This window comes from Lolium rigidum, chromosome 6 (genome assembly GCF_022539505.1).
Source record: "Lolium rigidum isolate FL_2022 chromosome 6, APGP_CSIRO_Lrig_0.1, whole genome shotgun sequence".
Lineage (NCBI taxonomy): Eukaryota > Viridiplantae > Streptophyta > Magnoliopsida > Poales > Poaceae > Lolium > Lolium rigidum.
Window position 1 is genome coordinate 294,268,245 of NC_061513.1, and position 13,504 is coordinate 294,281,748.

The 13,504-nt window shown below is 41.6% G+C and overlaps 1 pseudogene; it reads left to right on the forward strand.

Moving 5' to 3' along the window:
• The first annotated feature begins 9,597 nt into the window (after positions 1 to 9,597).
• Positions 9,598 to 13,139, forward strand: LOC124664396 (annotated as a pseudogene).
• Positions 13,140 to 13,504: the final 365 nt, after the last annotated feature.

Here is a 13,504-nt window from a genome sequence, read left to right on the forward strand (position 1 = left end):
CGGTAGGCCGGTACTGCCCCTCGACGCTCGCCGGCGCAGCTCTGGATCCTTCTCTTCGCTCGCCGACGCCAAGAACACACCTCGAGCTCGACCGCGACGACTCCCCCTCCCCACAAGGTACCTTACCTGCTCGCAGTGGCAGACGCAGGAAAGAATTGGAGGGGAGGCATACTTCAAATTTTTTTTTTGCGCACCCCCAAAATGTGAAAAACCTTTACATAATGAAGTAATGAACAATATACAAGACAAATTCATTGCATTGGAGTTCAACACATAAGCTTGGTTGTGAATGCTAGTAACACCACCCACGTGCTTCTTAAATGATTCGGGTTTTTTCCAATTTCTAAAACCATCTTTAACAAAGGCATCTCCTCCGGGACCTCCATTGGCTCTCTCTTTGAACAAGAGACACACAAAGCAAAATGCCGCATCCTTTTCGATACTATATTCTAGCCAATTGTAGTGATGAAATCAAACACAACTAAAGTGTCGATTTTTGCCCTTCTTTTTTGTTGTTGTGAAATCATGCTCATATGGTTGGCACGGACCTTTTAGGATATATCCTCTCCGAACATCATCTTGAATATTAACATCATAACTTGATATAGGAATCCTTTCCCCCGGATCATGTGGAAGAAAGTGAGCATCATGTGACCTTGCATTTGGTTGTTGGGGTGAAGGTGGGTGTGGTGTTGTATCTTCAATGTCAATGTCACTCTCAATATCGGAGTCGACTTCTTCATCGTGTACAATATCGGATTGGACCGGAGATGCAATCTTCTTTGATGCTTGTTTCTGAAAAAGTAGCGCAATTTGGCTATTCCTCTTCATTTCTACACAATTGAAACATTTAAACATTACTAATTTAGTAATTTTATGTGTTCTTCTTAACATACAAACTTACAAAGTAACAGACAATAGACATACACAGGCATACAGAGTTACAGACAGTCAATGCATAATTGCATACAGAGAAATAGGCAAAATGGCAAATAGCTGCAAATAGCTGCAGACCAGGGGCTTGGGAAGATCAGGGGCGGGGGCGGCGCTCGACGTTCCGAGCGGCGGCCGGCGACCGACGGCCGGCGCCCGGCGGTCTCTGCGGACTGCGCAGTGCGGCGGCGGGGCTGGGCCTGGGCGGGCGAGCGCCGGGATGGGCAGCGCGGGCAGCGGCGGCGCCGGCGGGCAGCGGCGGCGCCGGGGCCTGAGCGGCGGGCGGCGGCGGTCTGGGCGTGGGGATTGGGGAATCGCGTCTGGTCCTCTCCTCGCGCTGTTGCCTCGACGAGACGACGACCAGTGTGCTCGAGCAGGCTCGACCCAGGATGCTAAATCGGGCCTTTTCCCATCAGGTATTATTTGGGCCAGCAGAATTCTGGGTGGGCCACGGCCCCCCCCCCGGCCCCCCCGCTGCGTCCGCCAATGCCTGCTCGCCAGTAACCGTGTTCCTGCTGTTTTGCAAGAAACGACTACACATTGTGCATTTCATTCTCCATTCCCACCAGTAACCATGTTCGCTCTTTCTCGTCACAAATCAAGTAGCTCTGTTGTAGTGTATTCCGAACCGGACGCGGCCATTCCAGACAGGATTCGTTGCCGTCGAAAAAGCTAGTTGGGGATTCGTGTTCCTGGCTGTTTTGCAAGAAACGACTGCACATTCTGTTTTCATTTAATTCACAGCCATCTCGTCCCACGTTACCTTAGCTAGTCTCGATTCTGTTTTCATTCTTGTTTCTGTTTTCGATCTTTTTTTCTTCCACTACTTTCTTTATCGATTCTGCTATCAGAAATTGTTGTGGTCAACCTGGAATCCGGAATTATATCTAAAATAGGTATGGATTTTCTGTCCATCTAAAATGGAACTTCTGTATATCTTCCAAAAAAATTATGAAACTTTTCTGAATTTGTGTTGGCTTTGTAAAAACTTGTCCATTTGGTACATATTTTATTGTGAATCAACACAATAAATAGGTACTAATATATATACATGAATCTGTTGTGAATCATGTAAAAAACAGTGAGAAAAATGGATCTCAAATTAACGATGGCTAATTTTCTCAAACTTCGATTTTTTTAATTTGTGTGTACAAATCTATCATGAAACTTCAGCGAAATTCTGAATGATTCTCTTAAAAAAAACTTGGATGAATACTCTTTGGTATAAAAGATGAGCCAATCTGTACATATTTGGTATGAAACTTGAATTAATATTGTTATTATTCTAAAATAAAATATTAGATGAAATATTGTTGAATAGGTGTACAAATCTATTATGAAACTTCAGCGAAATGGACTTTTTAAAATTGACGTCTTTACCTTGGCAGGGTGCATGTGACCAAGGAGAGCCATGATGTCTACTCACGCTTCTTTTCCTGTAGATAGTGTTGGGCCTCCAAGAGCAGAGGTTTGTAGAACAGCAGCAAGTTTTTCCTTAAGTGAATCACCCAAGGTTTTATCGAACTCAGGGAGGAAGAGGTCAAAGATATCCCTCTCAAGCAATCCTGCAATCACGATACAAGAAGTCTCTTGTGTCCCCAACACACCCAATACACTTGTCAGATGTATAGGTGCACTAGTTCGGCGAAGAGATAGTGAAATACAAGTAGTATGAATGTATATGAGCAGTAGTAACGGCGCCAGAAAATAGCTTGTTGGCGTGCAGTTGATGGTAGCAATATTGCAGGAAGTAAAGATGCAGTAGAACAGTAAATAAGCGATGATTGCAGTATTTGGAAACAAGGCCTAGGGATCATACTTTCACTAGTGGACACTCTCAACATTGATCACATAATAAAACCACTCTACACTCTTGTTGGATGATGAACACCATTAATTGTGTAGGGCTACAAGAGCACCTCAATGCCGGAGTTAACAAGCTCCACATCATTCGATGTTCATATTTAAGTAACCTTAGAGTGCATGATAGACCATTGCAATTATACCGAGTACTAACATAGCATGCACACCGTCACCGACAGGCTATGAAAGGGGGAATAGATCACATCAATACTATCATAGTAATAGTTAACTTCATAATCTACAAGAGATCACAATCATAGCTTATACCAAGTACTACATGATGCACACACTGTCAACATTACATCATGGAGGAGGAATAGACTACTTTAATAACATCACTAGAGTAGCACATAGATGATATTCAACTAGATCACAAAGAGAGAGATGAACCACATAGCTACGGTAGAGCCCTCAGCCCCGGGAGAGAACTACTGCCTCCTCATCATGGGAGACAGCGATGGCGATGGAGATGGCGGTGGAGATGGCTTCCGGGGGCAATTCCCCGTCCCGGCGGCGGGCCGGAACAGAGACTTCTGTTCCCCAGATCTTGGCTTCACGATGGTGGCGGCTCTGGAAGATTTCTCGTACCATGGCTTATTCTTCAGAAGTTTTTAGGTTAGGACGGCTTAAATAGGCGGAGAAACGGAGTCGAAAGGGGTCTGGGGCAGCCAGACAACAGGGGGCGCCCCCCCCCCTAGGCCGCGCCGCCTTATTGTGTCACCGCCTCGTGGCCCCACTTCGTAATCTCTTCGGTGCTCTGGAAGCTTCCGGGAAAAATAAGGTTCTGGGCGTTGATTTCGTCCAATTCCGAGAATATTTCCTTACTAGGATTTCTGAAACAAAAAACAGCAGAAAACATGAACTGTCACTTCGGCATCTCGTTAATAGGTTAGTTCCGGAAAATGCATAAAATCATCATAAATTGCGAACAAAACATGTAGGTATTGTCATAAAACAAGCATGGAACATCAGAAATTATAGATACGTTGGAGACGTATCAGCATCCCCAAGCTTAGTTCCTACTCGTCCTTGAGTAGGTAAACGATAACAAAGATAATTTCTGAAGTGACATGCTACCAACATAATCTTGATCATACTATTGTAAAGCATATGAGATGAATGAAGTGATTCAAAGCAATGGTAAAGACAATGATTAAACAACTGAATCATATAGCAAAGACTTTTCATGAATAGTACTTTCAAGACAAGCATCAATAAGTCTTGCATAAGAGTTAACTCATAAAGCAGTATATTCAAAGTAAAGGCATTGAAGCAACACAAAGGAAGATATAAGATTCAGCGGTTGCTTTCAACTTGTAACATGTATATCTCATGGATAGTTGTCAACATAAAGTAATATGACGAATGCAAATATGCAAGTATGTAAGAATCAATGCACAGTTAACACAAGTGTTTGCTTCTAAGGTGGAAGGAAATGGGTAAACTGACTCAACATAAAAGTAGAAGAAAGGCCCTTCGAAGAGGGAAGCATGGATTGCTATATTTGTGCTAGAGCTTTTATTTTGAAAACAAGAAATAATTTTTTTGTCAACGGTAGTAATAAAGCATATGTGTTATGTATAAGATATCCTATAAGTTGCAAGTCTCATGCATAGTATACCAATAGTGCCCGCACCTTGTCCTAATTAGCTTGGATTTACATGGATTATCATCGCATAACATATGTTTTAACCAAGTGTCACAAAGGGGTACCTCTATGCCGCCTGTACAAAGGTCTAAGGAGAAAGCTCGCATTGGATTTCTCGCTTTTGATTATTCTCAACTTAGACATCCATACCGGGACAACATAGACAATAGATAATGGACTCCTCTTTAATGCATAAGCATTCAACAAAAAATAATATTCTCATAAGAGATTGAGGATTGTTGTCCAAAACTGAAACTTCCACCATGGATCATGGCTTTAGTTAGCGGCCCAATGTTCTTCTCTAACAATATGCATACTCAAACCATTCAATTCATGATAAATCACCCTTACTTCAGACAAGACAAACATGCATAGCAACTCACATGATATTCAACAAAGGTAAAATAGTTGATGGCGTCCCCAGGAACATGGTTATCGCTCAACAAGCAACTTATAAGAAATAAGATACATAAGTACATATTCAATGCCACAATAGTTTTTAAGCTATTTTCCCATGAGCTATATATTGCAAAGACAAAGAATGGAATTTTAAAGGTAGCACTCATGCAATTTACTTTGGAATGGCGGAGAAATACCATGTAGTAGGTAGGTATGGTGGACACAAATGGCATAGTTTTTGGCTCAAGGATTTGGATGCACGAGAAGTAATCCCTCTCAATACAAGGCTTAGGCTAGCAAGGTTGTTTGAAGCAAACACAAGTATGAACCGGTACAGCAAAACTCACATAAGAACATATTGCAACCATTATAAGACTCTACACCGTCCTCCTTGTTGCTCAAACCCTTACCAGAAAATATCTAGACTTTAGAGAGACCAATCATGCAAACCAAATTTTAGCAAGCTCTAGGTATTTCTTCACTAATAGGTGCAAAGTATATGATGCAAGAGCTTAAACATGAGCTATAACAATTGCCAAGTATCAAATTATTCAAGACATTATACCAATTACCACATGTAGCATTTTCTGTTTCCAACCATATAACAATTAACGAAGCAGTTTCAACCTTCGCCATGAACATTAAAAGCTAAGAACACATGTGTTCATATGAACCAGCGGAGCGTGTCTCTCTCCCACACAAGCATGAATTTATTCAAACAAAACAAAAATAAAAACAAACAGACGCTCCAAGTAAAGTACATAAGATGTGACCGAATAAAAATATAGTTTCAAGAGAAGTGACCTGATAAGTTGTTGATGAAGAAGGGGATGCCTTGGGCATCCCCAAGCTTAGACGCTTGAGTCTTCTTAAAATATGCAGGGATGAACCACGGGGCATCCCCAAGCTTAGACTTTTCACTCTTCTTAATCATATATCATCCTCCTCTCTTGACCCTTGAAAACTTCCTCCACACCAAACTCAAAACAAACTCATTAGAGGGTTAGTGCATAATCAAAAATTCACATGTTCAGAGGTGACAAAATCATTCTTAACACTTCTGGACATTGCTCAAAGCTACTGAAAGTTATGGAATAAAGAAATCCATCCAACACAGCAAAAGAGGCAATGCGAAATAAAAGGCAGAATCTGTCAAAACAGAACAGGCCGTAAAGACAAATTTTTTAGGTGCACCAGACTTGCTCAAATGAAAATGCTCAAATTGAATGAAAGTTGCGTACATATCTGAGGATTACTCACGTAAATTGGCAGATTTTTCTGAGTTACCTACAGAGAATACTACTCAAATTCGTGACAGACAGAAATCTGTTTCTGCGCAGAAATCCAAATCTAGTATCAAACTTCTATTAGAGACTTCACTTGGCACAACAATGCAATAAAATAAAGATAAGGAGAGGTTGCTACAGTAGTAAAAACTTCCAAGACACAACAAAACAGTAACAAAATAAAAACATGGGTTATCTCCCAAGAAGTGCTTTATTTATAGCCATTAAGATGGGCTCAGTAATTTTAATGATGCACTCCCAAGAAATAAGAGTTGAAGCAAAAGAGAGCATCAAAAAGCAAATTCAAAACAAATTTAATCCTAACCCACTTCCTATGCATAGGAATCTTGTAAATAAACAAATTCATGAAGAATAATACAACAAGCATAGAAAGACTAGACAAGCGCAACTTCAAGATTTTCAGCATATAGAGAGGTGTTTTAGTAACATGAAAATTTCTACAACCATATTTTCCTCTCTCATAAAGATTTTCAGTAGCATCATGAACAAACTCAACAATATAACTATCAAATGAAACATTCTTATCATGAGCTACATGCATAAAAGTATCATTACTCTCCACATAAGCATAATCAATTTTATTAGTAATAGTGGGAGCAAATTCAACAAAGTAGCTATCATTAAATATAGGAGGCATATTGTAATCATAATTAAATTTATCCTCCATAGTAGGTGGCACCAAAAGACCACTATCATTATAATCATCATAAATAGGAGGCAAAGTATCATCAAAGAAAATTTTCTCCTCAATGCTTGGGGGACTAAAAATATCATGCTCATCAAAACCAGCTTCCCCAAGCTTAGAATTTTCCATATCATTAGCAGCAATGGTGTTCAAAGCGTTCATACTAATATTATTGCTACTAGCATGCAAATAAGGTTCCATAGGTTTTTTAATTTTCGCATCACACAATTTATGTCTTAACTCTGGAAATAGCTTAAAAAGCTCACTGTTACTTTCCATTATGCCTAGCTAGTGAAAATAAAAATAAGAAACAAAAAGATGCAATTGTAGGATCTAAAGGAAATAGTTTCGAGCACTTACAACGGTGCCAGAAAATAACTTAGTTACCTGGGACCGGAGTGTGAGTGCCTTTTTACCTTTCCTCCCCGGCAACGGCGCCAGAAAATAGCTTGATGTCTACTCACACTTCTTTTCCTGTAGACAGTGTTGGGCCTCCAAGAGCAGAGGTTTGTATTTTTTTTGAAGCGAAGAGCAGAGGTTTGTAGAACAGCAGCAAGTTTTCCCTTAAGTGAATCACCCAAGGTTTTATCGAACTCAGGGAGGAAGAGGTCAAAGATATCCCTCTCAAGCAACCCTGCAATCACGATACAAGAAGTCGCTTGTGTCCCCAACACACCCAATACACTTGTCAGGTGTATAGGTGCACTAGTTCGGCGAAGAGATAGTGAAATACAAGTAGTATGAATGTATATGAGCAGTAGTAATGGCGCCAGAAAATAGCTTGCTGGCGTGCAGTTGATGGTAGCAATATTGCAGGAAGTAAAGATGCAGTAGAACAATAAATAAGCGATGATTGTAGTATTTGGAAACAAGGCCTAGGGATCATACTTTCACTAGTGGACACTCTCAACATTGATCACATAATAAAAACCACTCTACACTCTCTTGTTGGATGATGAACACCATTAATTGTGTAGGGCTACAAGAGCACCTAAATGCCGGAGTTAACAAGCTCCACAACATTCGATGTTCATATTTAAGTAACCTTAGAGCGCATGATAGACCATTGCAATTATACCGAGTACTAACATAGCATGCACACCGTCACCGACAGGCTATGAAAGGGGGAATAGATCACATCAATACTATCATAGTAATAGTTAACTTCATAATCTACAAGAGATCACAATCATAGCTTATACCAAGTACTACATGATGCACACACTGTCAACATTACATCATGAAGTCGATGTATGAGGATATTATGTGTGACCATACCCCCTTCCTACGAAAATATTTATGGAAGGTTAAAGTTCCGTTAAAGATTAAGATTTTCATGTGGTTCTTGAGTAATAAGGTGTTGCTAACAAAAGATAATCTAGCTAAACGTCATTGGAATAGGTGTACAAAGTGTGTCTTCTGTGGGGAACAGGAGACCATTCAACATCTTTTTATTGAATGCCCTTTAGCTAAACTCTTATGGCGCAGTGTGCATTTTACTTATGCTCTTCCGCCTCCCACCAGTATTACTAATATGTTTGGTAACTGGTTGAATGGAGTAGATAGACAATCTAAGGCATTTATCCGGATTGGGGTTTCTGCTTTATGTTGGTCTATTTGGAGGACCAGGAATGATATAATTTTTAACAAAAAATCTTCATTTCATTTTTTGCAGGTTATTCATATGGTTTCCCATTGGGTCCAGCTCTGGGCCCTACTCTCTCCGGAGGGGCAGCGGGATGCCATGGCTACTGGATGCACACGGCTCCTGACGGTCGCTCAGGATATCTTGTGCCAGGCTGGTTGACGACTTACTAGAAGACTATGTTGATTTGTAGTCTTGTTATGTGTTTCTTTCGATGGTTGGTTCTTGTATCAATCCTCGATGACAAGTGATTTGTAAACAATTATACTTTGAACTCTTCTAATAAAAGGATGTGTGCATCATCATGATGCAGAAGCCGGGGTCGACCCCCATTTCGAAAAAAACTAGAGTAGCACATAGATGATATTCAACTAGATCACAAAGAGAGATGAACCACATAGCTACGGTAGAGCCCTCAGCCCCGGGAGAGAACTACTCCCTCCTCATCATGGGAGACAACGATGGCGATGAAGATGGTGGTGGAGATGGCTTCCGGGGGCAATTCCCCGTCCCGGCGGCGTGCCGGAACAGAGACTTCTATCCCCCAGATCTTGGCTTCGCGATGGCGGCGGCTCTGGAAGGTTTCTCGTACCGTGGCTTATTCTTCCGAAGTTTTTAGGTCAGGACGGCTTAAATAGGCGGAGAAACGGAGTCGGAAGGGGTCTGGGGCAGCCAGACAACAGGGGACGCCCCCTAGGCCGCGCCGCCTTATTGTGTCACCGCCTTGTGGCCCCACTTCGTAATCTCTTCGGTGCTCTGGAAGCTTCCGGGAAAAATAAGGTTCTGGGCGTTGATTTCGTCCAATGCCGAGAATATTTCCTTACTAGGATTTCTGAAACCAAAAACAGCAGAAAACATGAACTGACACTTCGGCATCTCGTTAATAGGTTAGTTCCGGAAAATGCATAAAATCATCATAAAGTGCGAACAAAACATGTAGGTATTGTCATAAAACAAGCATGGAACATCAGAAATTATAAATACGTTGGAGACGTATTAAGCCACCACGAAGCAAAGGGCTGCTGCTGGGCTGGCCGCAACCTTGAGCTTGCTGCACCATATCAACTACACCATATCATTTGACTTGGAGTTCCTCTTATTAAGTTAAGTGCCAACAATGGCGGCTTGGGGTGATTGGTTTGGATCTACTGTCAACACGGTCATAGGTCCATTCCATAATCTCTTTGCAAAGCATGCAGTGTATTGCTTCACTGCTGACACAAACGTGATGGACCACAAGAGAGAAGCTGAGGTTTTGAAAGAAAAAGTGGCAGGCGTCCAACAGAAGATTCGAGATGACGAGCATAGGTTGGAATTCGTGCCAACAGAACAGGCAAGATTATGGTTGGAATCGGCCAATAGTGCTATATCTGAAGAAGAGGAGAACCGCTTGCTGTATGAATAGAGGTACCGATGTTGGGGATGCTGCTCCCCAAATTTCTCGGAAAACTATAGGATCAGTAAGCGAGCGGATGAGCAGCTGAAACAGGTGAAATCAATCACCAGCAATCCACCAGGCGATAATAGTATCACACGCTCACCAGATCCACGCCCTGTCAAGAGTATGCTTGTAGATCCTGCTCCAATGCCTCGAAGCAGAGAGGTTATTCTCGAGGATGCTCTCCGGTTCGTTGCGAGCAATCATCCCAATGAGGGGATAGTTGGAATGTGGGGTCCAGACAAAGATGATAACACAAATCTCCTCAAGCATATCAACAATTCATTTCTTGAAAAAAGTCTCTTCGATTTTGTTATCTTTGTTCCAAGCCCCAGCGCTTGCTCTGTAACAAATATTCAATCTGAAATCATAAGCAGGCTTGGTATGAAGCAGGATGGTGATGAGGCAACTCGAGCCACCAGGATACGCGAACAGCTTGAGGGAAAAAAATTCTTGGTGATTATGGACGACCTCCGTCAGAATCTGGACCCTTGGAGCGGTTGGCATTCCACATCCTCTTGGATTCGTTGGAGAGAAGAAGAGGAAAGTGGTAATCATGTCACTATCAGGATACAGATCCGTTGGTAATCTGATGGGTGTGAACAAAGATATTGAACTGCCTATATTGCAAGAGGAGGAAGCACGCGAGCTATTTAGACAGTCAATAAATTGCCAAGGGGATCTTTATTCTGATCCCGACATCGGGCCACATGCTACTGATCTGGTACGGACAATAAATGGCCTGCCATCGGAACTGGTACGTTATGGGAAGTCAATGCATGGAACAAGGGATCCAAGTTCCTGGAAAGTTGCTATAGATGATGCAGCAAGTAAATTTTCTAGCTTAAGTTTGGTAAGTGTTAATTTGTGCCAAAGCTCAATTTTTCTAGGAATCTATAGCTGGTCATAAACCCGTTTTCTGAGCACTAACCAATGTCTCTTTTTTATGCCTTGAAGATAGAAGACGATGTCCGTCTCATTGAGGATGATCCCACATTGGGTGTAATCGGAATATGGGGTCCAGGTGGAGTGGGAAAAACACGTCTTCTGAAAAAAATCCTGGGCTTTTTCAGAGGAAGGATGACTGTTATATGGGTGATAGCCTCCAAGGAGTGTTCAGTGTTAAAGGTCCAAACACAAATTTTAAAGGAGCTAAATCTGAAAGGGGATGACAATGTGGGAACCCAAAGTGGCATGATCCGTGACTGCCTGGAGAAGAAAAGCTTTCTGTTATTGTTGGATGACCTTTGGGAAAGAATTGATCTGGAAGCAGTTGGCATACCACTTCCCCTTGGAATTGAACCTTTGAACAAACTCAAGAGAAAAGTTGTGCTCACAACAAGATCTACATCCGTTTGTGGTGACATGGACGTGAAAAAAAGGATTAAAGTTCAATATCTGCAGGAGAATGAGGCATGGGAGGTATTCAGAGAGAAGGTCGGAGACCAAACTATTTTTTCTCCTGGTATTGAAGATCGTGCAAGAATACTTGTGGCTGAAATGAAGGGCTTGCCTTTAGCTTTGGTAACTGTTGGAAGGGCAATGTATGGGAAATTTCATCCGGATCAATGGGATTGTGCAATCCAACATATGAAAAACTCGTGCTGCATTGACAGAGATGAAGACCCCTTGAAGATGGAGAAAGAAGTTTTCAGAAAGATCATGTTTAGCTATGATAACTTGAAAAGCGAGAGGCTGAAGAACTGTTTCTTGACTTCTGCACTGTGGCCAAAGTATAAGGAGATTAACAGACAAGAGCTTGCTCAATGCTGGATTGGCTTAGATCTAGTGGATGTGGGGAACATACAAAGTCCCTACACAAAAGCTTATAGTCTGATGGGCGACCTTACAGGCGCATGTTTGTTAGAGGGCTGTGGAGAATCGATTCATTATGTCAAACTACATGATGTGATTCGTGATATGTCTTTATGGATCTCTTGTGGCTGTGGTAAGAACAATGACAACTGGTTTGTCCGTGCCGGAGTTGGGCCAGATGGAAATTGTGGCATCCCATGGAGCAGTGCAGAATACATCTCATTAATGTCCAACAATATGAAGAAACTTCCTTGTGTTGATGACCCGCTGAAACTGAGGGTGTTACGCCTTCAAAAAAATTATTTGGATGAACAATAATAGGTGGAGTACTTGTGAATTCCTCTAAACTGACATATCTGGATTTGCAAAGTAATAGACTCAAGGAGATACCTGAAAGCTTATGTCACCTGACAGAATTGATACATCTTGATTTGTCAGATAATTATGAGTTAGAGGAAGTGCCTCACAGCTTTGGAAACCTCATTAAGATCAAGTTCCTGTACCTGCAGAACACTTCCATAAAAATAATACCAGATGAGGTCATATCTAGACTAGAAGCATTGGAAATAATACACCTGGATCTTACGTGGGTGTCTGATTGTATCAGATCTTATGTATATAGAGAGATGGGCACACTGAAACACTTGAAAGTTGTTGTTACATCAGTAGTACTTTTGGATGGATCGACATCACTTTCTGATGCGGCTGACCTACCCATTCGGCGTTTACGTCTGGTAACATCTGCTGAAAAGAAGGAATTCCATCTCTATGATATTTTATCATTGGACTTCGCACAAACGACATTGTATGAACTGGACATTACAGACAGCCCGTATGTGACAGATATAACAGTGAGGCCTAAACAACAATCCTACAGTTTTGGTATTCTTGATCAGCTGAAATTGTTTGGTTTTCAACAATGCACAGCAGTAAAATGGATGGGAACATCTCCAACATCTGTATTTCCAAGGGTCACTCATTTAACAGTGTCAGACTGCTTCAAGCTAGAGCACCTGTCTTGGGCGATGTATCTGCCTTGTCTTGAAAAACTTGATGTAAAATTCTGTTATAGCATGCGGAAAGCTTTTACAAGGCATCATGTTGACAACGTGTGGAGTGGACAAGAGAGTTCCCTGACATTTCCTTCCCTCAAGCACCTTTTGCTTGAGGGCTGCAACTCGCTGGTCACTATTGCGGATCCTGATGTCAGATTCTCATCTCTAGAGGTGCTGCATATTTTTGAATGTCCAGAATTCAAGAAGCTTCCTTTTGACATGGCCAGCTTGCCACAAAGTCTGAAGGTTCTACAGATTGATGATACTGAACCTGGGAGCGATTGGAACTGGAAGGAGGTGTCAAATCTTTCCTTCAACCCAAGCTTCAATATTATGGCTGGCTCCATGTAAATATAGATATCTCACAATTTAGAGATACATCCGTACGTAGATAAAGTTGAGACAGCTATTTTTAGACGGAGGGTATGTTAAATAGCATAAGCAATCTGTTAATTCCTTTCCGTGTTTCTATCTGGGCTCAAACAAAGATAGGCAAAGGTATCATCATCTCGTCCGGGAGTGTTATCAGGCATGTTTATACAGCATGCACGGAAATGCTTCTTTCGGTTCCACAGATGTATTGTGTCTTTGCTCCGCATTTTCCTCTCCATCTATTTGAGATTCAGTTTCGTCAGGTCCTATGTTGTGAGCTGTTGAAATATTGGGCCCATTTTTAGTGGCCCAAATTAGATTTCAGTTTTTCCTATAAATCTCAA